Here is a 27970-nt window from a genome sequence, read left to right on the forward strand (position 1 = left end):
GTGTGTGCTGTGTGGCCATCACATTCGAAATGACTGAGTGAGCAGAGCAACGAATCCTCATCAAAAATTTGTGTTAAGCTTGAACATTCCACCATGGAAACTATTCAGATAATTCAAAAGGGCAACTGGTGATGGGCAGCTTCATTATGACAACACACCTACCTGCTCCTGCATCACATCTCATGCAGTCTTTTGGCGAAACATCAAATCACCCAGATTTGGTGTCATGTGACTTCTGGCTGTTCCCAAAACTGAAATCACCTATGCAAGAGAAAATATTTCAGATCATCAGTGGGATTCAGGAAAATACAGTGGGGCAGCTAATGGTGATTGGGAGAACTAAGTGAGGTCCCAAGGTGCCTACTTTGAAGGGAACTAAAGCATTATTGTCCTATGTACAGTGTTTCTTGTATCTTGTATCTTCTTCAATAAATGTGTCTATTTTTCATAGTAGATGGCTGGATACTTTCTGGACAGGCCTTGTATTATAAATGAAATTATTTCAGACTACAACTAAGAGAACTTTTAATTCTTTATATGGACCTCAGATTTTCAAATTATATAATAATTATGGTATAGAATAGTACTAATTCTTATGTATTTGACTTCTAAAGTGTGAAGGAATATAGGTAATACATATTTTAGACTTAATGAACAATACTGTATCTGTCAGAGTTTATTATAAGAAAAAAGCTACTCTAGGATTTTCAGGCAGAAAGGTATTTTGTATAAGGAATTTGGTACTTATAACATCATTGGATGGCCTGGAAGAGCCTGGGTCCAAGGAGCACCACTAGACTAATATATTTATTTAAGCAAGACTGAAGCTGAGAGGGCAGGAAGCTGAAACTGGGAACCAGTCATTGGAGTACTGAGTCTGGTGCCCTGACTGTTTCTCCTCGCCTTTAAATCTGGTGAGGAGAGTTTGACTACTGTAACAGCTTCTAATCATTTGTTTCTTTGTGCCATCCATTACCACTTAAATCAGCAATAGGAAGAGTTTCCAGCTCACTTTCCTATCCTAATCTCATAGGAGGCCTTCTTACTGGGAGAACCTGCTTTACGTCTCAAATGCTAGCTATAAGGAAAACTCTGGGATGTGTAGTTTTTTTGGTTTGGTTTTGTTTTAGCCTTCCTGTCCCTGAAGTACAGGAAGGCATCTATAGGGAGTGGTGGGAAAGAGTGAATGCCAAGTGCTACTTGACTAATCTGACATATCTAACATTCAGCCGAAGCCTTCTGTTTATTAGATGATAAGACTTTATATGCAGTATATTTTAAAGGTGGTAAGATTAAAAAACCCAACTTAGACTTGATTTGTTCAGAAATTTTTTGTTTCCTTTAATGTGAGCTCTTTTCATAAAGAAGCACATCAATTCTAATGTTTTCTGTTTTACAATTCTGTTGTATTCTATTTTATTTTCATAAGGCAGGATGTAATTCTTATATTTTCAACTGGAAATAAACTAGTGTTTGTAGAAACTGCAGTGTGTTTCTTTCTAGATTGAATCGGTGAAATATAGCCAAAGGATGTAACTGTAAAATCTTACTTTTTGTCCTAATTGCTGGGTTTCTATGGAATTGAATTAATACATAATTTAAGTGTTTCCTACATGCTGCCTCAGTTTGTTATTTTGTTAATATTGGAGAAGCTGTGGAAATCGTTAAAAAGGATGTATGAGCCCTGACTGGTGTTGCTCAGTTGGTTGAGCATTTTCCAGCAAAGTGAAAGGTCACCGGTCCAACCCCCTGGTCAGGGCACGTGCCTGGGTTGAGTCCTGTGTGAGAGGCAACCAGTCAGTGTTCCTCTCCCTTCCATCCCCTCTCTCTAAGAATAAATAAGTAAAATCCTTAAAAAATAAAAAGGATGCATGAGCTAGTAATTACAGCTTTCCCCTTATAATATAGAATGAAAAGTTGTATGTTTTTTTGATATTAAACTTTCTAAACATTTTGTTTCCTTATAAAGTTTTGAGAGAGAGAGTGCAAGTCAGTGTGCTTTTCTATCAGAAAATACATGTATATATATCTCTTATATTTCATGTCAGATTGTTGAGTATTTTCAGTATGATGAGCATCTTATTAAAGAACCTTATGCTAAATAACTTCCAAATATTGTAACGTAGGTTGTTCTTCACTAGTAAGCATTTGAGAGTAAGCTGGGGGTGTAGGTTCAGTTGGCAACTGTTGTTTGTAAGACAGATCGTTAGGATGACCTGGAAATTTAACTCTGCTTTAAGGATACCTGTTGACTACCTGGAGCAAGGAATTAGGTTTGGTCTGAGCATTTGGGGGCACCGAAATGGAAGCGTTGGTCCCCATTCCCCCCTCCCCCACAGCTGCTCTCCAGATTGACTCTTTGAAGAGCCGATGGCGCCCTGTTGCTGCTCTGGTTAGTTCCAGTTCTGGAGCACCGCTGCTCTGTGTCAGCAAGTTAGTGTAATCTTTCAATGTTTTGTGCATGTGCCCTCTAAAATTTTTTTGAGAAACTTTGTACCTCCTTTTCTATATTTCAGAACTGACACCTAAATTTTTGCATCTTAAGTGAAAAAGTTGCATAAAATATAATTTCTGGAGTACTGTATGTTGTATATGTTTTTAAAGAATACATTGCCTAAACCTTGGCCCTGTCTGTCCTGCCTATTCACCTTAAAGGAAAGTATTGCTGTAACACTTTTTAGTCCTTGTTGTCACACCAACCAAGTTGGGTGTGTTTTCTTGTCAGAAACTGACCTTTCCAATTTTAATGAACTTGGCAACACCTGCACTGGACAACCGCCGGACAGTTGCTTCCACTTCCAAATTCTAAATCTTACATTGATTGATTGATTGATTGATTGATTGATTACACAAGGATTCTTGCCACAAGTTTGTTGGGTGATTCTCGCTATGCTCACAGGAGACCTTACCTCCCAGTTACCCATTTGGTGTCTGGATGGTTTCTTGAAGCAAAGTATGTACCATATGGAAGTTTGAGATAAGAAGTATGACTTTCCCCCATAACGTAGAAAAGGTGCTGTGGAGGGGAGGTAGAAAAAGAGAACGAGTGATGCCGGCGCACGTCAGCTTTAGGAAAGAGTAGCTGGAGATCATGACATTGGTTTTCTTGAAGCTGTTCAGATCTGTGACCCTCTGGAAAGTATCAAACCTCGCAGAAGACCCTTGAGTTAAGGGGAACAGCTTACCTTCTGCTTTAATTGGTATTGTGTATTTATTCTTTCAAGTAAATTGTCTTATATACCTTTTTATTTTGCCTGAAAGCTTTGTTTTGACAAACTGTATAACTGACCTTTATGGTGAAGCCAGCATGGTTTTCATAAAAAGTACTCTACAGACCAGTGAACCCAGTAATCAGAATTTATGGAAATGATTGCCAATTGCCAAAATACAGAAATGAGGGGAAAGAAAACCCTTGATCTCTACCCCATACTGTATACCAAGATAAATACCCAATTTTCCAGACTTTACTATAAAAAAGAAAGCCTTAAACATACTGGAACAAAAGACAGGCTAATGTAAAAGTCTCTCAGGCGTGGGGAAAGCCTTTTCGAGCAGCCTAAGCATGCTCCTTTTTCTCATTAAAAAGGAAATCTCCAGATTACTGTTTTATGGCCATAACTGTCTTTTAAAATCATACAAATTGTTATCTTGTTTAGAAATACAATTTTCAAAATGCATTTAAGCTCAAGATTGTCCTTTACATCTAAGTTATCTTGCAAATTTTATATGTTATCTTTCCCCTTCTCCTCAAGCACAAAGAACCCTTCAAAGTGCTGTTTTTGCCCCCAGGAACTTTCCTAATGATTCCTTTGCTAAGTTTTGGGGTTATTTGGCACTTGGTAACAGATAAGATTTATATATGCAGAAGTGTGTGGAATTAAATTCACTAGGGAATCATTCTCTTGTGTTTTCTTGGAATAAACTATTTCTAAGCTTCTTCAAAGTAAAGATCATCATACTGAATAATATATATACTTGCTAATTTGAATGTTGAACAGTTGAACATAAAGGTATTTTTATAGTATAATTTGCAGATTTATTAGATTTTTAGCAATCTAAAAATGAGTAAGAACTTATGTTTCTAAAATACTCATCTCTACCCTTCCCAATGGATAGTTTGTTGGCAACCACTTTACTCTGAGGTCCTAGTATGCCAGGCCCTGATGGAAGTGCAGACTGATCCCTTTGCAAAAGAATGACCCCACTTGCCCTGTTTCCTTATAAAGGCAGTTGGGACGAGTTAAACATACATCAACTTTCTCAAAATACCATATTTTGCCATGGATAATGCATACTTTTTTGTACAAATTTTTGAAGGAAAAACAAGGATGCGTGTTGTACATAGGTATAATGGTTACATGGCACGGGTATAATAATCCCGCGTATAATGCACACAAAACGTGGGTGTGCGTTAATACAGGGGACACATTACACACAGCAAAATACCATAAGTTGAGATTTCCGCGCCCTCTGCATTTACCAGAAATAATACCACACTGAGTCATTCTTTTGCTGACTGAAAATGCACAGCTGGTAGAAGAAATTGCATGTTAAGATACTGTCATTTCAGGATGGCCACTACATACAAGGGTTCAGAGACTCCACGAAGTACCTACTATTTGAGTTAATATTCAGAAAGACCAGGAAACATCATCTTTGGTCCAATAGACTGTTTTAAATGGATACACTCCTGGGTTCACAGACTATATAAAATCTGGATCAAACTAGAGTACAACAATCTTATTTGACACTATGGAAAATACAAGACAAAGAGGACAAATACTGCTCAATTGGGGAGCTATGATTTATTTTACCTTAAAGAGAAGCTGTGTTGTATCTCTTATGCTTTTTTTTCTTTTGTAGGAGTAAATAAAAACATTCAGTTATTCAATAAATACTGAGCATTAGCTATGTGTCAGGCACTTAGGTAATAGGGAGTTCTTTTGCAAACTAAAGAGACAAAATCTGTTTTCATAGAGCCTACAATCTAGTTGGTGAAGACAAACAAGAAGTAAAACATATAGAAAGCCAGATAACTCAAAGTGCTGCGAGGAAAAAGGTGCAAGATGGGGACCACCAGATAAGGAATAGGAGATCGCAGTTACAAATAGGATGGCAAAGAAAGGGCTCAACAAAAAGATACTAAAAAGATAGCCATTTTAACCATTTGTGATAAAGATAAATATTGGCAGCGACCTAAATATCCATCTGTAGGGGATTGGTTAATATATTATGATGCATCAATAGAGTGGAATACTGTACAACTAATAAAAATATAAGTGCATTACAGAATGATCTCTCAAAATACATAAAGTGATAAAAGTGCAGCATGATTTTTAATAAATGCATAGATCTCAGTGGAAAGATACATAAACTATTGATGATGGTGATCTTGGAGTGGAAGACAGGATGATTCATGGACAGGCAAGTGAAAGTGAGGTACTGTTTCATTTTGCTGTGTATATATGCACTCCTTAGATGAGTAAATAAATGGGATATAAAATGAAAATATGGAGACTGATTACCCAATTAGAAAATGATGGGAAAACATACACATGTATAAAACCTACTGGCCTAGATAGTGAGTAAATGGGATATTCAATAGAAGGGTGAGTTCATTTCTGGAGAAGTTGCTGATGCTGAGCATTCCAGTACAAGGCCAAATCCAGTTTTGATTGGGTAACGGATTGTAGTGATCATGATTGTAACATTTCGATTCATGTGACTGTTTTCACTCTTCTGGTTAAATGGAAGGTGTATTGATTTCCTAGGGCTGCCACAAAGAAATGTCACAAACAGAAATGTGTTGTCATAGTTCTGGAGACTAGAAGTCCACAGTCAAAGTGTCAGCAGGGTCATGCTCCCCCGGAACCCGTAGGGGATGAGTCTTTGCCTCTCCCAGCCTCGGGTGGTGTGCTGGCAGTCGGCCCCACGCCCAGTTGACCCTGGGAGTTCCTCCTGCTGTCTTCTTGTCTTCACACAGCTGGCTTTTCATGAGGATGCCCACTACACTGGATTAGAGGCCCACCCTACTCGAGTATCACGCCTTTACCTAATTACATCTGTAACAGCCCTGTTTCCGAACAAGGTCACATTCAGAGGTCCTGGGGGTTGGGGCTGTAATGTATCTTTTTAGGGAGTAGGGAGTAGGAAGGTGGAAGAACGCAATTCAACTTAGTTTAAGTGGCTTCCCTGTTACAGCCTTCCATATATGCAGTAGTATTGTGAAAAGTTGCATGGAAAGGTGAATAATGTTTTATGAGTATTTTTAAAATGTCTTACTAGAAAATTTTTCCTGTGGGTATAAAGATTATTCCACTCCCTGAATAAAATAAATGAGTACAGCATATTTATTAAAGCTAAGTGGTTTAGCCCTGGCTGGCATAGCTCAGTGGATTGAGCATGGGCTGGGAACCAAAGTGTCCCAGGTTCAATTCCCAGCCAGGGTACATTCCTGGGTTGCAGGCCATAACCCCCAGCAACCGCACATTGATGTTTCTCTCTCTCTCTCCCCCCCCCCCCCCACCGCCTTCCCTCCCTAAAAATAAATAAATAAAATCTTAAAAAAAAAGCTAAGTGTTTTAATGAAAATAAAATACCTCTTCTTTAAGTGTTATAAAATAAAAATATGGTGATTTTAAACAGTACTGAGTTAAAGATAACAGTGACCTCCCTGACTGGTGTGGTTCACTTGGTCGGGGGTTGTCCTGCAAAGCAGAAGGTCACTAGTTTGATTCCCAGTCAGGGGACATGTCTGGATTGTGGGTGCGGTCCCCAGTGTGGACACATGCAAGAGGCAACTGATTGATGTTTCTCTCACTCTTTCTCCCTTCCTTCCTCTCTCTCTAAAACAAAAAACAAAAACAGATGACAGTGACTAGACATTTTTATGTGATTCTTAAAAAAGTCATGCAGTGAGGATAGATACCTTACATTTCCCTTTTTGCATTTTTGTTCTCTGTCGTGCAAAATGGCTTCTTTCCAGATCAGTTTAACCTCAAGGTGAAATCAAGTATGAGACAGAGAGCACAGAGTTTTTATTTAGTCCTGTTCTCTGTGGATTTTTTTTTAAAAACATTGCCATTCTAATTCTGTAAAACATTGGGAAACCTTTTAAAATTCTTCCTTGTGTTTCCTTCTTCCTTATGTATAAATCAGAAGCCAAGTATTGATTAATTTACAAAGTCTTTGTAAAAGTTATTACATCCTCAGGAAGCCTTGTTGATGTCATTTTACCCCTTGGGAAATCAGCATTCTCTCTGCGTAAATTGACAATTGGTGTCTAGTTTTCTCTCTGGCTTTTCATACAGAATCAGATAAACTAGGACACGCTCCCTACTTGGAATCTTACTGGAAATAATTTTTTTAGAAAGTTCATTAATGTGGGAAAATGTAATGTATTTAGCTATCTTTATATTAATTCTTCTGATTTCTTTGTAAAACAGGCAGTTAAATCTCATGTCTTAGGACCTTATGTTTATTTTAGGATGGGCTGGGGTAATGTGCTTTAATTGAGCTGCTACCTAGTCATATTTAAAATATTTATGAATTTGTGTCATAGAGGTCCAAAGTCTGTGTACTTCAAAAAGACCAAATCTCAAAGGACCAAATTTGGAGTAAGGAAGGCTTGTTGATCAAGAAGATGCCAACTAAGATGGGGACCTAATCCTCAAACCCACCTTAAGAGACTGTAGAGTTCAGGCTTCTTTTAGGTCAGACAGGGGAAATGGGAGGGGCTGTTTTTGGAAAACTCAAGCCACACGCAGAATTCCATCTAATGATTAGCATGTCTGCATGCAAGACAAAGCGGGGCTACTAGCCTGCAGGCCAGGGGAGAACACAGGCTTGAGCACGGAGCCAGAGAGGCCACACGGTTCACTTTGTTACCTCAGAATCTTGGAATCGATTGGGACTGTAGGTACTGTCAAGTCTGACATTCTCCCAAATGCAGGAATCTGTCCAGTGCTCCTGGTCTTTAGAACCTCTTGTGACTGTGAATTCACCACTTTTCTAGACATCCCATTATGTTTTCAGGGGCAGTTGTACTTTTAGGTGGTTTGTCTTTTTTTTTTTTTTTTTTAAACAAAATACTGCTTTCCTGAAACTTCTACCTGGTGATTTTCGTTTTACCCTGTTCGACAACCCACAGGAAATCTGCTTCCTCTTTCACATTCTGTACGCTAGGGCCTACACGTGTCGGAAGTCTGCTGTATCTTCCACCTCTGCTTTTTGCTAGGCTGCATCTCTGTAGTTTCCTTAACTCTTGATTATGTGACACAATTTTCAGAAAGCCTGCCTCCTAGTTTATTAATGTCACTTAAGATATGGCACTTGAAACAGCTTACCATTTTCCTGAACTTTTGAATCTGAAATTCTGGGCCCAAGTTTCCCCTGCAGCCAGGCTTGATAACCCTGGCAATGTAAGTGTCCTGAAGGGAAGCACATTGATAGGGTAACTCAAGAGTTTAGCCTTAGTTGATAGGCTTAAGTGATTAATGCCAGTGGAAGACTGTCATTTCAGGAACTGGACGGAATGAATGACTTCATGATGTCAACAAGCAATTCAGCTGTTGCGCCCCAGGGGGTCTGCAAGCAATGGAGATGCTATCTGGCCATTGTGTTCAGATAATGAATTGTTGACCAACAGATAAAGAAGTACTAGGAAAATCCTGCCGGTTTGCCCCCTCTTTTCTAAATGCCTTATCTACCCCCTCTTTTCCTTATAAAAGTGTTGGCTTAAAATAAGATGTTAAGGTGGTATTTGAGGGTACTTAACCCGCTGTTATCTCAGATCATTGGTCTTCTGAATTAAGTGCCTATACAGATTCAACCCTTGTCTCTACTTACCAGTTCTGGAAGTAACAGGCAGTTCAAACACTGACTTTTCCGGTTTCAGCACAATGCTTTGGAAGAGTGTCTCACATAGGAGGGAAGTGATGGCCATATATTAAGTTCTGAAGAATATGCTAGGCAGAGGTGAATGGCAAGTGTGATGCCTTGTAAACAAGAGAACAAGCCTGGTGTTTTTGAGAAACAGGAAAGAAATTGAGTGGGTGGTTGGCACAATTATTGGACATTGAGTAGAAGTGGCTGTAAATGAGATTGAAGAGAATGGGGGGGGGGACCCAATCATAAGGGCCCTTAGATGTTGTATTAAAGAACTGAACTGTTCCTGAGGATAACAGTGAGTCATTAAAGGGAGTTTTAAGTTAGAAAAAGAGAACAAAAGCAGGCATTGATTTTAAAAGGATCATTTTAGCCCAAAAGGGAAGGAGTGGGAGGTGCTGAGATCCGTGACTAGATCAGTTAGCAGCTGTTAGGCTATTTTTTAGTTACGGTGGTGGTGCCCAGACCTTGAGTAGTGTGACTCTGGTATTGGGAACAGAGACAGATTGGAAAAATAGTTAAGAGAATTTGATTGTTATTTGGCTGTGGGGGAAGAGATGGAAAGGCAGGTGTCAAGGATAATAGTCTCATTTTTGGTTTGGGGGACTGGATAAGAGAATTTAATGTAAATGAAGTGAATGGGTTTGGAGTAGAGGAGGGGTGGGGAAGCAGTGGCGCTCAGTTCCACCTGAGGCAGAGGCAGCACGTCCAGGTGGGGGTGCTCTGTTGGGTATGTGAGGTCAGGTGGGAAACCCCTGGCTGCGGAGCTTTGGCTGGAAATGTAGATTTGGCTATCATCACTATACATATAATAGCTGGACTCAGGGTAGTGATAGAAGTAACCCAGGGGAGCATTTACAGAGTGAAAGGGGGGCAAGTTCTTTCCTTAAGAACTGCTATCTGATATTTGAGCTGCCAGCCATTGTTGTGACCGGATTATTGGGAACCAGCAAAGAGTAAGGAAATCAAGGCTGGTCTAATACACTCATTCAGTGGAAACCCAACAAAATTGTTTGATTTAGGAGTGAAAATGGTCCTCTCATGGTCTTTCCTAATCAGCTGCCACAGCATCTGACAGTCACGTTATTAGAGACTCTCTACTTTGAGTTAAGGCATTGTCTGTCATAGATACATCCCTAAAAAGAGCTAGAATTTTAATCCACTGTTGGTAGTGGTAGTATTTTTAGGTCACTAGGTTTTATTCTGGAATTCAGAGAAAGAGTAGGTTTGGGAAACTTGACATTGCTGAGGAGTATGGGACCACAGAAGAACCTGGTTTGAAGCATCGAGTTCACCAGGCACCTGGATGAGCAGGTAACGAGAGCCCAAGACTCTGCGTGTGTTTGGAGAAGGGGGATTGTGAATTGGAGAGCAAAGAGGTAATGCCACTAAAAGGGAATACAGAGCATGAAGAACTTAGTAGGGAGAAAATCTTGAAAGTGTTTCAGTTATAAATTAGGGTGACCATATAATTCATCATCCTAACTGGGACATACTGACAGGGAAAGGGAGATAACTATAGTAATTACATTGTGGAAACCTTCATAAACTGGGACTATTACAAGTAAATAAGGGCGAATGGTCACTCTAGTTACAATAGATATTGTAATTATGTAACAAATATGTGCAAAGCAGTGTACTATGTAAACATTTTATACATCTTACTACATTCTTACAATAAGCCTGTGAGATAAGTAGCATTGTCTTCATTTATCTTTGATGAGGAAACCAAATCTCAGGAAGGTAAAATATCTTGTCCGTAATTTTCCATGGCAATCAGAATCCAAATGAATGAAATAACCTGATACTGACCATAAGCAAAATCCAAGTAAACTCAAACACTGCATTGTACTGCAGTTGCTGTGAGGGGGTGTGTATTTAAATTTTTTTTCTGGAATATTATTAAGGAAATTACTGTCATAATGTTACATCATATATTAAACACAGTTCCCCTTCAGATAGCCATACTTCCAAAGGCTAGCTTTGTATTAGATCATATTCTGGGCCTTTTACTGTAGTATCCTAACGTGAACCATACTTGGCCTTATTAATTATTTCCATTTCACAGTAAGTGGCAGAACCAGAATTCAGGCTTTGACTGTTTGACTCCTGAGCCTGTTTTCTTAACTGCTGTCCCGTGCTGTCTCCTTTAGCCCGTTTTCTTTGTGTGGACGTATGTTTTTTTCATTGCTCTTGGGAATGGGTTTGTTTGAGTTCCTGCTACTGGTCCAAAGTTGTGTGCCTGACTTTTGAAAGGCCAAAACTCAGAACATTAGAGTTTGGGGTGAGGAAAGCTTTATTGATTGGGAAGGCACCAGGTGAGAAGATGGGAGCCCTATTAGTTTCTTAAATCTGTCTCAAGCAAATACAGAGTTCAGGCTTCTTTTAGGTCAGGGGAAGGAAAAAATGGAAGGGGCAATCAGCAGAACTCTCTATTACTAGAGAGTAGAATTTTAAATGGATTCTATAGTATATACTTGGTATGGCTTCTTAGCACACTTATTTTGAGATTCAACCATGTTAATGAATGTATAATAGTTTACTATTTTTTAGTGCAAGTAGCAATACACTGAACAGCTATAGTAATCCCCCTTATCGTGGTTTTGCTTTGCGTGGTTTCAGTTACTCACGATCAGTTATGGTCCAAAAGTATTAAATGGAAGATTCCAGCAATAAACAATTCATAAGTTTAAAATTGAGTTCAATTTTGAGTATGATGAAATCTCGTGCTGTTCCATTTATTCCTGCTTGACACATTATTCATCCCTTTGTCCAGCGTCCACATTAGTTATTGTTGTTAATCACTTATTGTGCCTTATTTATAAATTAAACTTTATTATACATATGCATGCATAGGAAAAAGCATAGGCTACATAGGGTTCAGTACTGTCTATGCTTTCAGGCATCCACTGGGGGTCTTGGAAGATATCCCACATGGACAGAAGACCACTGTACCACCCTTTATTTGTTTAGTTTTTTTTTTTTTAAAAAAGATTTTATTTATTTTTAGAGAGAAGGGAAGGAAGGGAGGAAGAGGGAGAGAAACATCAGTGTGTGGTTGCCTCTCATGTGTCCCCTACTGGGGACCTGGCCTGCAACCCAGGCATGTGCCTTGACTGGGAATTGAACCAGTGACCCTTTGCTTTACAGGCCCACACTCAATCCACTAAGCTACACCAGCCAGGGTTGCACCACCCTTTATTGAGTCACCTGATGGACGGTTGGGTTGTATCACAGTTTTTGGCAATTACAGATAAAGCTGCTTTAGACAGTCTTTTGTGGACATACACTTTAATTTCCCTTACGTAAGTTCCTGGGAATGGAATGGTTGCATTGTCTGGTATGTCTGTGTTTAGTATTTTAAGAAACTTCCAGATTGTATTCAAAAGTGGTTTTACTATTTCACAGTCTCACCAACAACACGAGAGTTACTTCCTGTGGCTCCATACCCTTTCTGTTGCCTGCATTTTCCTCGTGAGTAGTGATGGTAGACTGACTGACTTTCATGTGCTTATTTGCTGTGTGTGCATCAGTGGAGAAGAATGTGTTCAGGTCGTTCGTTCCTGTTTTAAATTGAGGCTTCCATTATTGAGTTTTGAGAGTTCTTCTTATATTCTGGAAACAAGTTTAATTTCAGATAATGTGATTCTCATATACTTTCTTCCAGTATGTGGCTTCACTGTGTTTACAACAGTAGACATTAGTGATTTTGATGAAGTTCTGGTTTTCACTTTTGTCTTTTATGTACCATGCTTTTGTGTCGTAGCTTTAGAAATCTTTGTCTGAGCCGAGGCCACAAAAATCTTCCCTTATGTTTTCTTCATGAAGTTGCATAATTTTAGGTTTTGCCTTTTAGGTCCATGATCCATTTTGAGTTAATTTTCTTATGTTACAAGGTATGGATATGCAGTCATTCCAGCTGTATTTGTTGAAAATGCTGTCCTTTCCCCACTGAACTGTCTTTGCACCTCTGTGAAAAATTAATTGACCTGTTATGTATAGATGTATTGAATCATAATGTGTGCATTTATTTGTCTTCTTTGCACACCAATTGATAACTTATTCCTAATTATCTTCTGGTACACTGTACAGTTATTTTGAATTTCAGTTTGATTTGTTCTTTGAATAATTGTTTTATACTGTTTTGGGGTATCGATCTTGTAAATCCTGTAACTTTCCCAAACTCACTTATTAATTCTAATTGTCTTTCAGACTAAGCACAATGGGTTCATTTTCAGTTTAGATTTGAGTAAACGTGAGCTTACAAAATGTGAGTGTGTCAAGGCACCTTGCCAGGAGTGATGTGTGTCATCGCCAGCATTTTGTCTCCATTTTCTTTTAATGAAATAGTAATGTTCCTCCTAATATGGAACTTTGAAATTTCAATCTACCATTATTTAAATAGTTGAATTTATAAGTAATTTCAGGAAAGTGATTCTGAGACAGGAATTGTTGTTTGTTTTTAAGGTTTTTTTAAAAAGTGGGATTCTAAGAATATATCCAAATTACGTATTTTAGAGAGAAAATTAACTGCCTAGGTGATGGTTTCTGGGAGTGTGAGGGAGGGTATTTGATAAGGACTTGGAGATTTGAGACTTGAGAACTAACTACATGTATCACTGATTTATTTAGATGAAAAAGTCTTAAGAAGCAGTGGATTTTGGATTATCAGTTTAGCTTGAACACACTAGATTTTAGATCTGTTTTTTTTGTGTGTTAAGTGCTTATATGTTTAATTGGAGACTTGTAAATAATAGGCCTGAGGCCACACAGCTAGTCGTGTGTAGAACTTGAGCTCAAACCCAGGGCCCTGTGACCCCAAAGCCATTGTGGTTATCCCTGTGCTGTGTTGTGTCCTCAAGGTGAAAAACGTGCTTGGCTTTGATAGTAATCAACGTTCCCTGCGAGCTATCATAAGTAAGTAGCACAGTTTGCTAGCTCAAATGCCAACAGGGCCAGACAGATGGCCGAGCCCTCGAGTGAGAGGTGACGACGCCTGCGGGGCACTGCGCACCCCATCCCAGCTGAAGGACTCGGTGCTAATCAGCTCTGACCCAGGGTTTCCATGTGCAGACATGGGCCCATAATTGCCCATCTTCTGTTTTTTTTCCCAGGAGACGTCAGAAATCATGATTTTTATGTTGTCCTCTGATATATACATGTAGGTAGCTATCTTTTAACATGCTGTGTAGGCCGCCTTTTGTGGGTCCACTAAACAAATGTGTTGGATTCTGCCCAGCGGGCAAAGCTTTGGTAAGAGTTGCATTTGGTATACTCTGGACACTATGATAAATGTACATAGATGGGGGAAGGGTGGTAACTGTAATAAGTACATCACAACCTTTGAAATACAGGTTGCTTAGTTTGAACAGGGCACTTAATGAATCTGGTGTTTTAAGTTCAGTTTTCATATGAATCATTAATTATAGGTGGGGGACAAGAATTGTGTCCTGCAACTTTTTGCCTCCTGATTGTATGCTTTCATTTGCAGATAAGGGCCAGTTGTGAGTCTGTGGATTTTTGAGTGAAACCTCAACCCAAGTGAGAAGACACCTTCAAGGAACAACTACTGACAGTGAGTCTGCAGTCATCTCTATGCATAATGTGGAATGTTTCCAACCCAGAGACAGCTGAGTGGGTGACTATTGATAAGGAGTGGTGAGTCTGAATACCCCCACGGAGAACTTAAATCCTTTCCTTAAAAAGAGCACTGCTCCTCCTACATTCCTAGCATTTACTGACTGTTAACTCTTGGGTGAGAATGACAGCGGTCCAGTGTAAGAGAATTCTTTGTCCCTAGCAACGTGTTTTATGTATCATTGCAGTTTTGCTTTCTTCTTCAGTTAGGCACATCCCTTCCTTTGTCTCTGTTTTTTTGTTCTGTTTTTTTCCACTAGTCCAAATCATACCTTCAAGGCCTGTCTTCCTTGAAATATTCAGCCAGCACTGAAGTGATGGTCTTAATAGTTACCAGCATCTGTTCTGATCTTGGTTATGGTAGGTTTCATTGCCTTTGAAAGTGATTGTTTTAGGAATGGGCATGAGACCCAGATTCAGCCAATGGGGAATGAAAGGGAAGTCTGTGAGAGGCTCCTGGAAAAGGATTTTGTACTTTTTAAAAAAACATTTTTATTTATTTATTTAGAGAGGGGGAAGGGAGGGAGAAAGAGAGGGAGAGAAATAGCAATGTGTGGTTGCTTCTCACATTCCCCCCCCCGCCCCCCCGCCCCATGGGGACCTGGCCTATAACCCAGGTATGTGCCCTGACTGGGAATTGAATAGGTGACCCCTTTGATCACAAGCTGGCACTCAATCCACTGAGCCACACCAGCCAGGGCTGATTTTTTACTTTTGAGAAAGAGATGATCCCTCTTCCTAGAGCTTGTTTTAGCCGGATGTAACATTTGTAGCTTCCGTGTTCACCTTGGCTACTAGCCTGGAGGTGATGCCCTTCCGTAAAAGAGGGCAGAGGCAAGAGACATGCAGAGACTAGAACTGGGTGGAACCCCATTTAATAGAACCTCCCTAATGGTGGGATCCTTGCTATGTGAGAGAATCAATTTCCTTATTGTTTAAGCAATTTTGCCCTTAGACGCTCTGTTACTTACTGCGGAAATCGCTCTGATTCGTTTGATTTCTCCCCTTTCCAATTACTCATTGCCTTTTTGTCTCACACGCATTTCTGCTTGCGGTGTTCTGTGCTGTCTGGCAATGTTTGTGTATATTGCCTTCGTGGCACATTATACACTTTGTGAAGTCAGGGGTTGTGTTTATATCCTTACTGTGCCTAGTGCTAGTGCTGTTTTCTTAATAACGCCACCAGGTGTGTATTTATTGAATAAAATTATTTGAACAGTATTTAAAAAACCAGTCCACATAATTGAATAGTTATAGAGATTTTCTTTTAATTCTCGTTCTTTAACCACACTGCTTCCTTCTAGAATTGTGAGTGAAGTTTTGCTTTTGATTTAAGATGATTGGTGTGCCACCATTTTCAAGTGGTTAGTTCACCTCTAAAAATGATGTTTGGATTTAGCCTTCTGTGTTAGTTCAACTTTACCATGAAAATCAGCTCCTGTCCTATATATTTGCATATTGGCTTTCAATCTAATAAATTTTGCATTCTTCTCTGTTGCAAAACAGAATAGTTTACCCTCTCTTTCCTGTGCTGATTATAGGAATGAAGGACATGGATAGTAAGAAGCATAATAAAGATTAATTTGTTTGGCTTTAGAATGTGCATTCACAAAAACCTGCCTAAAGAGTACCTATTTGCTCTGTTCTTAAGATCTAATTGTGTGTTGAGGGGGCTGCCATGGTGGCGGTGGTGTGGCACCTCCAGGGCAGAAGGAAGTTTGGTGGTGATCTAGTATCTGGTGAGAGCAGTCTTGAGTTACAAGATGGATTATTTAGTTGCTTGTATTTCAAAACTCTATGAAACAAAACCATTTTTCCCCCTTAAGATATTCATGTATTATTCTATCTTTTCTTTAAATTCTGCTATTATAATCTTTTAAAAAGAAGAATAAGAGCCTCTGTTTTCTTCCTGAAAAATGTATGTTGTTGCTGTCTGTTCTGTTAAGGAGAATCAGAAACTTGTGTTGTAATCTGGTAACACATTCTGGACCCTTCAAAGAGTGATTCAGCCCTGGCCGGTTAGCTCAGTTGGTTAGAACATTATCCTGACACACCAAGGTCGTGGGTTTGATCTCTGGTCAGGGTACATACAAGAATTGACATGGGAACAACAAATCGATGTGTGCACACCTGCCTGTCTGTCTCTTTCTCTGTCTCTCTCCCTCTCCCTCCCTTTCTCAAACCAATCAATAAAAAAAAAGTGATTCACACTCAGGGAAGGATTTACTTTTTTTCTTGATGGGTTGTGCTTAAAATATGGGGGAATAACTTGAAGAAGATGGGAAGTTGTATGATGTGCTTGACTCATTAATTTTAATTCCGTAATAGCATTATTTAGTAATATAAAAGATTGAAATCACTAAGGCCAGCTTTCATGTGTTTTTTTTTTTTTGATATATGTTATGAAGAGATTGTAGCAGTGGAATGTGTGTGTCAACCTAAGGCCGTCATGGCAAGTGTGCTATCCAGGCCAGATCAATCAGAATGACCTTAGGACATTTGCTGGAAATAAATGCTGGGATAAAGGCACTTATTTTTTTTCTGCTGAATGTCAGCCTGAAAGTGTACAGTCATTAAATTCCTGGCGGCTGTCTTCTGATTAGTTTTCTAATCAGAATAGTTGGGACAGACAGTTGAATAAGAAGCCAGCACAGGAGGAGTAGTGCAGAGGAAAACCATGCCCCCAGTCAAGTCTTGCCCCAGGATAGTATACCACTAGACTTCTCAGTTACCTGAGACAGTAAATTCTTTCCTTAATTCAGATGGCTTTGGATTTTATGTTACATGTAGATAAAACATCCTAACTGATGTATCTTTGTTACCACCCATTCAGCACTGTATAATAACTCAAGGGATTTACTAAAACTCGAATTGTGAATTAAGCAAGTAGGTCTCTGATACAGATATACAAGGTGACAGGTACTACAGGTCACTGATATAAGAATTCAAGTATAAGAGTTAAGGTGGTAAACAAATGCATAGTCCCGCTGTTGCTAATGGAGCTTATCATCTAGAAGAGGCTGATATTAAGTGAACAGTCTTGCTAATGACTAGGTTCTTATTAACGGAGTTTAGGGTTCTAGAAGAAAAGGAGTGTGGATTAGCTCTTTGGTGGGGACTCCTGTTGAACCACTGGCATCTCTAGAACTGTAAAACATAGTGTGGGCAGCCTGGGATCTGGCTGACTTAAAAAAAATAATGAAAGTTCTTATTAATCTCTTTTTATCCCTAAGAAGACATTAGAAATGCACAGGACTGCAATCCTTTATTGAAAATTTTGGGGCCAGATATGTATTGAACCTTCAAGATTCTTTGGATTTTGGAAAGGTTAATATAGTATATATGCTGTATATTTAATATATCTTTTTACTTAAGGAAGGGACACGTGTTTTTTTTATTAATAATATCAATAATACTACTTCACATTACTTGAACTACTAAATGCCAGGCTCTGTGTACTTTTCAACATTTATGTTACCATTTTTTACACTTGAGAAAATGTAGAGACATTAGATGGCTTTATCAAGGCTTATGCCGCTAAGGAGCAGTAGAGTTGAAGTTCTGACCCATGTCCGCCTGGCTCTGCCTGTGCCCTTACCCATGGCTGCACAGCCTCTTTGTGTGATGTGCTGCGCAAACTCACCTGTGTGCAGTTAACATTTGGAAGATTTTTTCTCTTAAGTCTAATCAGCTAACTTAACTAAATTCACTTAGTATTTCTAATAGTCTTATATCCAATTCACTTAGCTTTTCTGGGAATGCTGTCCTTATTTGTAACTAAACATAATTTTGCTTTATCCTTTCCAGATTTTATATCTCTTAATGGCACTTACTAATTGCATTGGTTAGAACTTCTAGAACATTGCGATTATAACGAACATCTTGTCTTGTTTATGAATTTAATGTATCTAGTGTTTCACTAAATGCTGACATTAACTGGATATTTATCATGTTTCACCACTGAGCATGAAGCCAGCCTCTTAGTATTCTTTAGAAATAAAATGTGAGATTAATTTACTTTTGTTTTATTAAGAATTTTTAAAAATTCTGTTTTGACATCTACTTAGACCAGGTTTTAATGTGTGAATTGTTTCCATGTCATAAGTGCTACAAACTAAACATTGCTCAATTATTTCTACCTGCTTATATTGCACTTCAACTTTTAATCTTTGGTAGTCTGTAAACCTCTTACCTCTCTGGTCAATTCATTTTTATGCATTTAAAAATAAGTTTATTGTACTTTGTTGACTTATGTTTACTTTATTTTACATATTTAATTTTTTTTTATTTATGTAGGCCTAGCATGTAGTAGGTGTTTAATGACTCTGTGTTGAATAAGTTAATTTTTATAATTATCTGATTACGTGAATCATCTTGGTAGCCTATGTTTTGGCTAGTTTTTGATAAGAAAATGTTGAATCAATTTTAGACATGGAAAAACCCCACAAAATACATTTAGGATTAAAAGTTGTGGTTTCCTGGCTTTGTGGTCATGTGGCTGATTTCTGATCCTACCAGTTTTCCCTTCTGTCTTGATAGCATCTTGTAGTTACCAACTAGAAGTTGTCTAGAGGTTTAGGTACTTACACACACACACACACACACACACACACACACAGAATAATATGTTTACCAAATGTGAGAGAATGAGGAAATGTGCACATTATAGAAAATTAGATACAAATGGCCTGTTTTAACTCATGTTGCTGACTTTCCTAAAATCTCTCAAACATGCAGCATCTGGTCTCCGCATACCCTATACCTTTTCCTAAGCTCTGGGTCTTGGTTGTCAGCTTGGCCTCTCCCAGGCACCTCTAAACCCAACACATAAATGCCAGGTGGCCCCTGACCTTCGCCTTCCTCTCCCGAGAGGCCCAGAGCCAGAGCACCCAGTGTACAGCCTCCGAGCATGCTGAAGCACCACCCAGCTACCTCCACAAGCAACACACTCAATGGGTAGACTCAGTAGGCACCAGAACCTCAGTGAAGCAAGTCCTACTTTGTGCGGTTGGCCCCTGCACAGCAAATCCTCCATGGTGACTGCAGCCAGCCCTCTCAGCCGATCAGCCTGGGGGTAAATCCCTCACAGTGAGTTACTAACAGTAATCAAAGCTCAGCAACAACAGGAGGCTGTACACAGCCCACATAGGGTGGGGGAGGGGCGCGCCTGGAAAGCCTAGCTCAGGTGACCAAGGAGGCTGTGCCCCTTGCCCTGCAGGATGTGTACTACTGAAGCCACTCCACCAAGACTGCAGACATGGCAGCTCTACCAAATACACAGAGACAGACACAGGGGGGCAATTGTCTCCAAATGCGGAGACAAAGATGCCCCAAACAAAAGAACAGAACAGCGCGGCTGCGAACCCAAAGCATTGCAGGTTTGATTCCCAGTCAGGGCACATGTTTGGGTTGCAGGCCATGGCCCCCAGCAACCGCACATTCATGTTTCTCTCCCCCTCTCTCTCTTTCTCCCTCCCTTCCTTCTCTAAAAATAAATAAATAAAAATCTTAAAAAAAAAAAAAAAAGAACAGAACAAAACCCCAGAAAAGGAACTAAACAAAATGGAGACAAGCAAGCTACCAGATGCAGAGTTCAAAACACTGAATGTAAGGATTCTCAATGAACTTAGGGGAAGAGCAAGTGAACTTAGTGAGAACTTCAGCAAAGTGATAGGAAACATAAGGAAGAACACATTGGAAATGAAGAGTAGAATAGTGGGAATGAAGAATACATTACAGGGAATCAACAGTTAGAGTAGTTGAAGCAGAGCATCGGAGCAGTGATTTGGAAGATAAGGAAGCAGAAAACACCCAATTATACCCAGTTAGAACAGCAAAAAGAACTCCCCTCCCAAAAATGAGGATAGTTTTAGTCTCTGGGACAACATCAGGTATACCAGCATTTTCATCGTGGGGGTACTGGAAGAAAAGAGAGGAAGGAATTGAAAACATATTTGAAAAAATGATAGAAAAATTTTTAAGCTGATAGAGGAAGTAGACATACATGTCCAGGAAACACAGAATCCCAAACAAGATGAGCCAAAAGAGGCCCATGCCAAAATACATCATAATGGAAATAGCAAAATTTAAAAACAAAAAGAGAATCTTAAAGCAGTAAGAGAAAAGCAGTTAGCTACCTACAGTGGAGCTCCCATAAGACTGTTAGTTGATTACTCAGCAGAAACTTTGCAGGCCAGAAGGGACTGGCACAAAATATTCAAAGTGATGAAAAGCAAGGACTTACAAACAAGATTACTCTATCCAGCAAGACCATCATTTAGAATTGAAGGACAGATAACTTCCCAGACAAGAAGAAACTAAAGGAGTTTATTGTCACCAGACCAGTATTACAAGAAATTTTAAAGGAAAAAAAAGATAAAAATATAAATAACAAAATGTCAAGAACTGCCTATCTATCAACAATAACTTTAAATGCAAATAGATTAAATGCGCCAGTCAGAAAACACAGAGTGTCTGAATGGAATAACAAGACAGACCCTTACATACGCTGTCTACAAGAGACTCACTTCAGATGGAAAGACACACAGAGTGAAAGTAAGTAAAGGGATGGAGGAAGACATTTCATGAAAATAGAAATGGCAAAAATAAAACGTGGGTAGCAGTGTCAGACAAAGGGGGCTTTAAAGCAAAGGCTGTATAGCAAGAGAAAAAGAAGGGCCCAGCAATTTCACTCTTGGGTATTTGGCTGAAGAAACCCAAAACATTAATTTGAAAAGACATGAATATCTGTATGTCCATTGCAACATTATTTACAATAGCCCAAACATGGAAGCAGCCTAGGTGTCCATGGATACATGATTGGATAAAGAAGATATGGTATATACACACACACACAATGGAATTTTACTGAGCTGTAAAAAGAATGAAATCTTGCCATTTGCAACTACATGGATGGACCTAAAGTTATTATGCTAAATGCAGTAAGTCAGAGAAATATAAATGCTATCTGATTTCACTTATATGTGGAATCTAAACAAAGTATACCGACAAAGAAACATACATACAGAGAACAAACTGATGGTCACCAGATGGAAGGGGATGTTGTGGGCTTGGGTGAAAAAAGGGAAGGGATTAAGATGTGCAAATTGCCAGTTATAAAAAGTCACAAGGATGTAAAGTACAGCATGGGGAGTATAGTCAATACTATTTTAATAACTACTGTGTCAGATGGGTACCTATGACGTGATCCCATTGTATGTTATGTAAATGTCTAATCACTGTGTTATTCATTTGAAACTAATATATCATTTTATGTCAACTGCAATTGAAAAATGAAATATTTTTTTAAAAAAGAAAATGCAGAGGTTAGAATGGGATATTCATTCAAACATTGCCCCTGAGTTTTCTCCTATCCTAACTTGTAAATATCTATAAAGAAGGAAAGGAGCTTGGGAGATTTTCAGGGAATAGAATAATAGATATTAGCTCTTCAGTTTGTCAGTATAACCTCAAATTTATCTGCCTTTATCTATAGCTAGAGAATATCTTTAAAGTCTGATAACAGTTTCATAGTGTAAAGGAATGGAGACTAATTTGGTTAATAGTCCAGGGTAGAAGTATCTGGAAATAATTGCCACAGTGAGGGGCTATACCATGCTTAAGTAAGTAGAACTGTGGCCTTAATGTTGGCCCCATTCAGCCACTGATCATAGAATGTATGATAATCCTTACCACAGCACCTGCATTTTATTGTAGCAGTTGCTGTATGTCCTCATTGTAAAGGCCATGATTTCCATGAAGAAATCATAAGACAGCTCTTTTGTGGTTTTGATTGAGGACTGTTTTTTGGGGCAGCATGAGAAAATGCTCTGCTTGTTTTGTGCTATATGGGCTGATGACATGCTTTTATAAAAGACACCATTCTTTTTTGAAAGAAGTAGTCACATTTAAGATACCTATTTTTATTTATTATTACTATTAAATAATATTTGTGAATGCCTTTAGTATATAGTAAGTCCTCAAGTAACATTGTAGATAGTTTCTTGGCAATTTCTACTTTAAGCGAATGACATATAATGAAACCAATTTTACCACAGGTTAATTGATAAAAAACAAGAGTTGGCATATCTGTGATCACAAAAATGTCACCAAACTTCTAAATAAAGAACCAAAACACTTCAAATAGTCAATATTGAAATAAGTGTGAGCTATACATACAATGTAAAAAGATTAATAAAAAGAAGTAAGATCATTATTTTCCAACCTTTTTCTTCCAGTTAAGGGTCATGGGTGGCCAGAGGCTCCCCTCTCCCGAAGCTCAGGGCTCAAGGCAGGAACCCACCCTGGACTAGAGGCCGTTCCATTGCAGGGTGCACCACACGCATATACTCACTCACTCACTCACCCTGAGACCACCTCTCAGGCACACCGCTGGAATGTGGGAGGAAACCGGAGGACCTGAGAAAACCCTCGCAGACCTGGAGAGAACATGCCAACTGCATAGACAGTAGTCTCGGCCGGGAATCGATTTTTCCCCCCCATCCATAGTTTTAACTAAATGATATTGAATGAAACTATGTTATTTGAGGACCTATGGTACATATTCACTGAAGAATGCTGTATTATAGGGAATGGAATTAAAGTGAAATGTCTTGATCTGGTGTACATCGAAGACCATATTCTGTGGTTACCTCTCTTTTTCTGAAGTTCTCTTTAAAAATGGTTGACCCATAAAACTCACTGTTCAGTGCTGTATGTATTGTCTTTGGGTTTTAATGCTGCATAGGAGGGAGTAAATACTGCTAAATATTGACCAGTACTTTTATTCCTAATTATTTACCTTAGACATTCCATCGGGTAAGTTATAGTTACATTTCTCTGATTCCCTCAAATATTTCAAGCAGTTAGCAAAGCAGATTTACCAGTAAAGCAAATAAATCTCCCCTAAAACTTAAATAATTCTTAAAAGTCCAATAAATTAAACTTACAAATTTAGTGCATCACATTTTCTTGTCTCACATAAGTAGAGCCTAAAATAAATTATAAGTTGTTACAAGTATTTGATAGCATGAAAGTATTAATATGGTAGGTTTTGGTTTACTTCATCATTTCTATATTGATTTCTGCATTTTCCCAGATTTAGAGATGTATCTACGCAAAAGCAAACAATTACTGTGTTAGGCGAGCTGACGTAATGTGGTTAAAAATCGTGACTGTTGCTGATCTGAACAAAGCTATTTCAGTCAAAAACTGTAGAATAAGAGTGGATTTCTGGGCAGAGGAATTTGAGACTTACAGAGAGAGGCCTAGGGCTGCGATGTGCCTGCCCAAACTGAGCTGGCCGTTGTCAGAGTGGGCTCTTCACTTGGTTTCTGGTGGTTGCCTGTCACTTAACAGGACTTTTTGAGTCCTTTCTTTTTGGCTAGTACATTATCTTAGAAGATTTGGGGAAATCTGTCAAAACTTAAATATACAAACCCTTTGATCCATCAGTTTTGTGCAATTTATCCCACAGATAAATTCTGTAGGTTTAGAGTCCACATATGTGAATATGCAAGATTCTTTCCAGTATGCTTGTAGTTAGTAAAGATCAGATATAACTCAACTGCCCATCTATTTGAAACTAGTTATATGCATATGATAAGTTGAGGGAGGCAGTTTTAAAAAGTTACTGCTATTACTGATTCCCAAGATAAAGTGTTAAGTGAAAAAGGGTGCAAGTGTTGGTGTGATTTGGGCTTAATCCTCCCTGTGAGTTTTGAGAAAAGATAATGAAATCCTTTATATCCCTTGCCGTAGACCTTCTTTCAAAGACTTACATTTTAATCAGAACTGGTGGTGCAGCTGCAGCCCTGGCAGTCAGGCCTGAGAGGGAAGAATTGGGGCAGTATTCCAGAAGTCAAGGCAGGCAGTGGTCTCGTGTGAGCTGAGCTAATAAAACTGATGAAAAGATAAAGCACTGAGTAGAAATAAGACCAGTACTTTCTTTGGCGGAATGGGTATTGAAATTTTCCACACCATAATTTGTTATTTGAAAAGTCCAAAAGCTGTCATAAGATGCTCACTCAGTAAGAGTAGCTACATTATATTCTTCTCTGTTGTAAAAATACTCTGAGTACTACTCTTGGAAGCTATTATTTGTGTAAATTATATCTAAAATGCAATTGTTGTTGGCCCATTCTTAGTGAAGTCTAGGCATTTTCAAAACACAAGCTACTAAGTTTGTCAAATTTTTAAAAAATTTTTAAGTTTTAGTAATTTAAATTAAATGCTGAATATAGTTTTAATGTAAGTTTCTCATGGATATTGGGCTTTTTAAGTTCCCTCAGATAATAAAATTTGCTTAGCATGTTCTCTTTTTTTCAACACTACGTAATTCATTACTGAAACATAACATGGTTACCTGACTGTCAGGTGTGGAGGCTGTGTCCGGGCTTCCCTCCTGTCACAGGTGTGGCAGTGCAGCTTTTCTGTCCATGCAGGTGTTTTGCTTTCTTCTGGGTTACTCAGGGTTACTTGTGGACACTTTTGAATATTTTCTAAAAGTCCTACCATCTTACACAGTATTCTTGATTTTTCTAGAATGAATTTTATTCTTATATATTATTTGGCTCTTTGAGCCCTTTAATCTTCTTTTATCATCAGTTCTGGGGAAGTTATTCTCTATTTTGTAAATTTTTTTTTTCTTTTTGGTCTTGAAATGTTTTACTGCCCCTCCCCCCCTGCCCCTTTGGAACTCCTGTTATCATCTGGGTGGTTATTTTTCATACTTAGTATTTTCACTTGATTCATTCTCATGGTTTCTTGTGTGACTTCATAGTACTGATCTTGTCCCTTTGTCCAGGTGTGCATTCTGGTGTCCAGTCCAGTAGTTCTGCTTCAGATGCTGGGAGGTGTTTAGTGTATTGTCTGTCTTTTACAGTAGTTTTGTGTTACAAGTGTGTCTTTATTTTGGCTACCAAGCTACTGGTCCCTTGGGGTGCAGCATTATCTGCTTAATCTAATAATATATGTTAAGAATGGCCAACACCCAGATTTTAGTTTGTGTCCGTCCAGGTGAGTTTAAGGAGGGAGGGCTTGATCGAGTCCCAGGTCAACCAGCCACCTGGCACTACAGAATGGCTGTTGCATTTTCCTGTTGGCTGCTGCTGATGAGGCAACTTCTGATCAGGGTTTGGGTTGTAAACTCTTAGAAAGAAGTGATACTTATTTTAAGAGGTAGTTTTCTTACATTGTGATTCACTACCAACTCTGGAGGGGCTTTTTCCTGGGGGGAAGGGCTGGGAAGAGTGAATGCCAAAAGGATAGCTGTTCACTTTGTACCTGTTTTTCTGAGCTTCCCCTTAGGGCTTTTAGGCTGTCCTGATTTGTCCTGCTGACAACAGCTGCAGCTGGCCGGGGAGGGAGATGATGGGGCACAATCTAAAATGCTTCTAGCTCACCTGTTTCCTAGCTCTGCGGCCTTCTGCTCCTGGCGGTTAGTTAGTTACCAGTTTCTTCTGGGACAAGTTCAGCAGTTTGTTTTCCATCCCCCATCAGTTTTGTTTTTATTGTTCCTGATGTTTTTATTCTTGGAATCCAAATTTTCCCTGCCCCAGGCTTTATTTTGGAGGAAGGGACTGAAAGCCTGTGATTGTCACATTGATAGGAATTGTATTACCTCTTTTAAGTCAATATAGTTATACAAAGATTTCCTTTAAAACACATCAAATCTTTAATTGAAAAGTATACTCATATAAAATATATACAAGTTGTATGAAAACAAACTACCTCAAACATTAGTGGCTTAAAACAACTTTTATTATCTCTCTCAATTTTGAGGGTCAGGAATTTGAGCAGATCTTGGCAGCTGTCTCTTAAATGTGGCATCAACAGAGGTCATTGGAGAGTGTTCAGGGAGCAGGTGGGCTGGACAGGAGGATCCGAGGCAGTTGTATTCCCGTGTCCGACGTTTTGGATGAGAAGGCTGGAGGCCGGGCTCAGCTGGGGCCCGTGTGCCTGCACATGTGTCTTCCCGGCAGGACTGTCTTACAGTGGTTGGGCTTCTGAGCAGAAAGTATGAGGCTTGTATGCCGTTATCAGTTCCACGACATGATGTCAGCCTATTTCTGCTGGGCAAGGGAGTTAGTTAATAAGGTCACCTGAGTTCAGTGTAGGAATTTGTCTCTCATTTGGAGGAATAACTAAGAATTTGTGGCCATCTTTAATATATTAAAATTTTGTGTTGCTGATTGCTGCTTTTAGGAGTGTTTTAGAGGCTTGGCTCAGGGGATCTCGTCCTTATTTTCTTCCAGCTAAAGGGGATTCTCTGGAATAGAGGGAAATAATATACTTTTTTTTTTTTTTTCAGTTTATTTTAATAATATCTTTGCCTTCAGCAGTGGTTCTCAGGAGGGGGAAAACACTTCCCAGGGGCATTTGACAAGTGATTGGAGACATTTTTAGTTGTCACAACTGGTAGGGAGGGTGCTACTCAAATTTACTAGGTCGGGGCGGGATGCTGTTAAATATCCTACAATGAATAGGACAGTCCCCCCACGAGGATTTCTTGGCCCCAATCATAGAGAAACTGACCCTGCCTTAATAGTAATCCTGAAAAATTGATATAATCATCATAACAGAAGACTCACATGGTAGAATCTAGTTTTGAACACAGGTCTTCCAGTGCTAAATTCCCTACTACTGTATGTTTTACATTCATTAAGGTTTGTGTGTGTGTGTGTGTGTGTGTGCAAATACTGGCATGTCAAGTGCTGTAAGAGATATAATAATTCAGGATCTGCTTATGGAGCTGTCAAAATCAGTATGTCATAAATGTAATTTAGGGTAGCATTGAACTAGATGGTAAAAAAAAAGAATATTGAGAAAATGGTCTGTCTTCAGGTTACTTAATTAATGTGTCTGAGCTGTGGTTTCCTCATTTCCAAAGAAAGGGTAATACTTAACCTGTTGGAGATAGTATTCATGAGAGTGCATAGTAATATGTGGCCCTCCCTTCTCTACAGGGATTTACCATTTAGTTGGACCATTCTTTATAATCTAGTGAAAGTTTCTGCCACCGATTTTATGTACACACACACATACACATATGTGTACTTATATCTCACAAAATAGAATTGAGAATCCATGAGTATTGAATTTCTCATTTTACCCACTATGATTTGTTTATAAATCACAAATAGTTTATGTTCTTTGATAACTGATTAGTATTCTCTATTTCTGAAATGATATCATCATTATCAAAGCTTTTCATTATTTCAAGCTTTAATTTGTATATGAAAATGATTCTGTTTTAAACTACATCAAAAAAATCCCCCTCTGACCTTTTGTAGCATATCATCATCATTGATGGTTGAAATGGCAGCCAGATTGATTGCCTTCGTTTCCTCAAGGAACAGGTGATTCCAATTGCAGTTTTCTTTTTACATATACTGCCCAGATAGAATCAGTGTGATCGCTGGGAACTTGGGTGGCTGCTGTTTCAGGG

The 27970-nt window shown here is 38.9% G+C and overlaps 1 protein-coding gene across 9 annotated transcripts in view; it reads left to right on the plus strand.

Annotated features, from left to right (window-relative positions):
• CDC42SE2 (CDC42 small effector 2) overlaps positions 1–27970 on the plus strand; it is a 107254-nt gene that overhangs the window by 14698 nt on the left and 64586 nt on the right. For 5 of the 9 annotated variants that reach the window (XR_004900577.1, XR_004900576.1, XM_036014838.1 and 2 more), the window contains exon 2: positions 14378–14544. The exons of 1 other annotated variant lie outside the window; for it this stretch is intronic. The gene's annotated coding sequence lies outside the window, so the exon portion shown is untranslated. The remainder of the gene's footprint in view (positions 1–14377; positions 14545–27970) is intronic. 3 more of the 9 variants (XR_004900579.1, XR_004900578.1, XM_036014840.1) reach the window with 1 other exon arrangement.

This window comes from Phyllostomus discolor, chromosome 13, assembly GCF_004126475.2.
Source record: "Phyllostomus discolor isolate MPI-MPIP mPhyDis1 chromosome 13, mPhyDis1.pri.v3, whole genome shotgun sequence".
Classification (NCBI taxonomy): Eukaryota; Metazoa; Chordata; class Mammalia; order Chiroptera; family Phyllostomidae; genus Phyllostomus; species Phyllostomus discolor.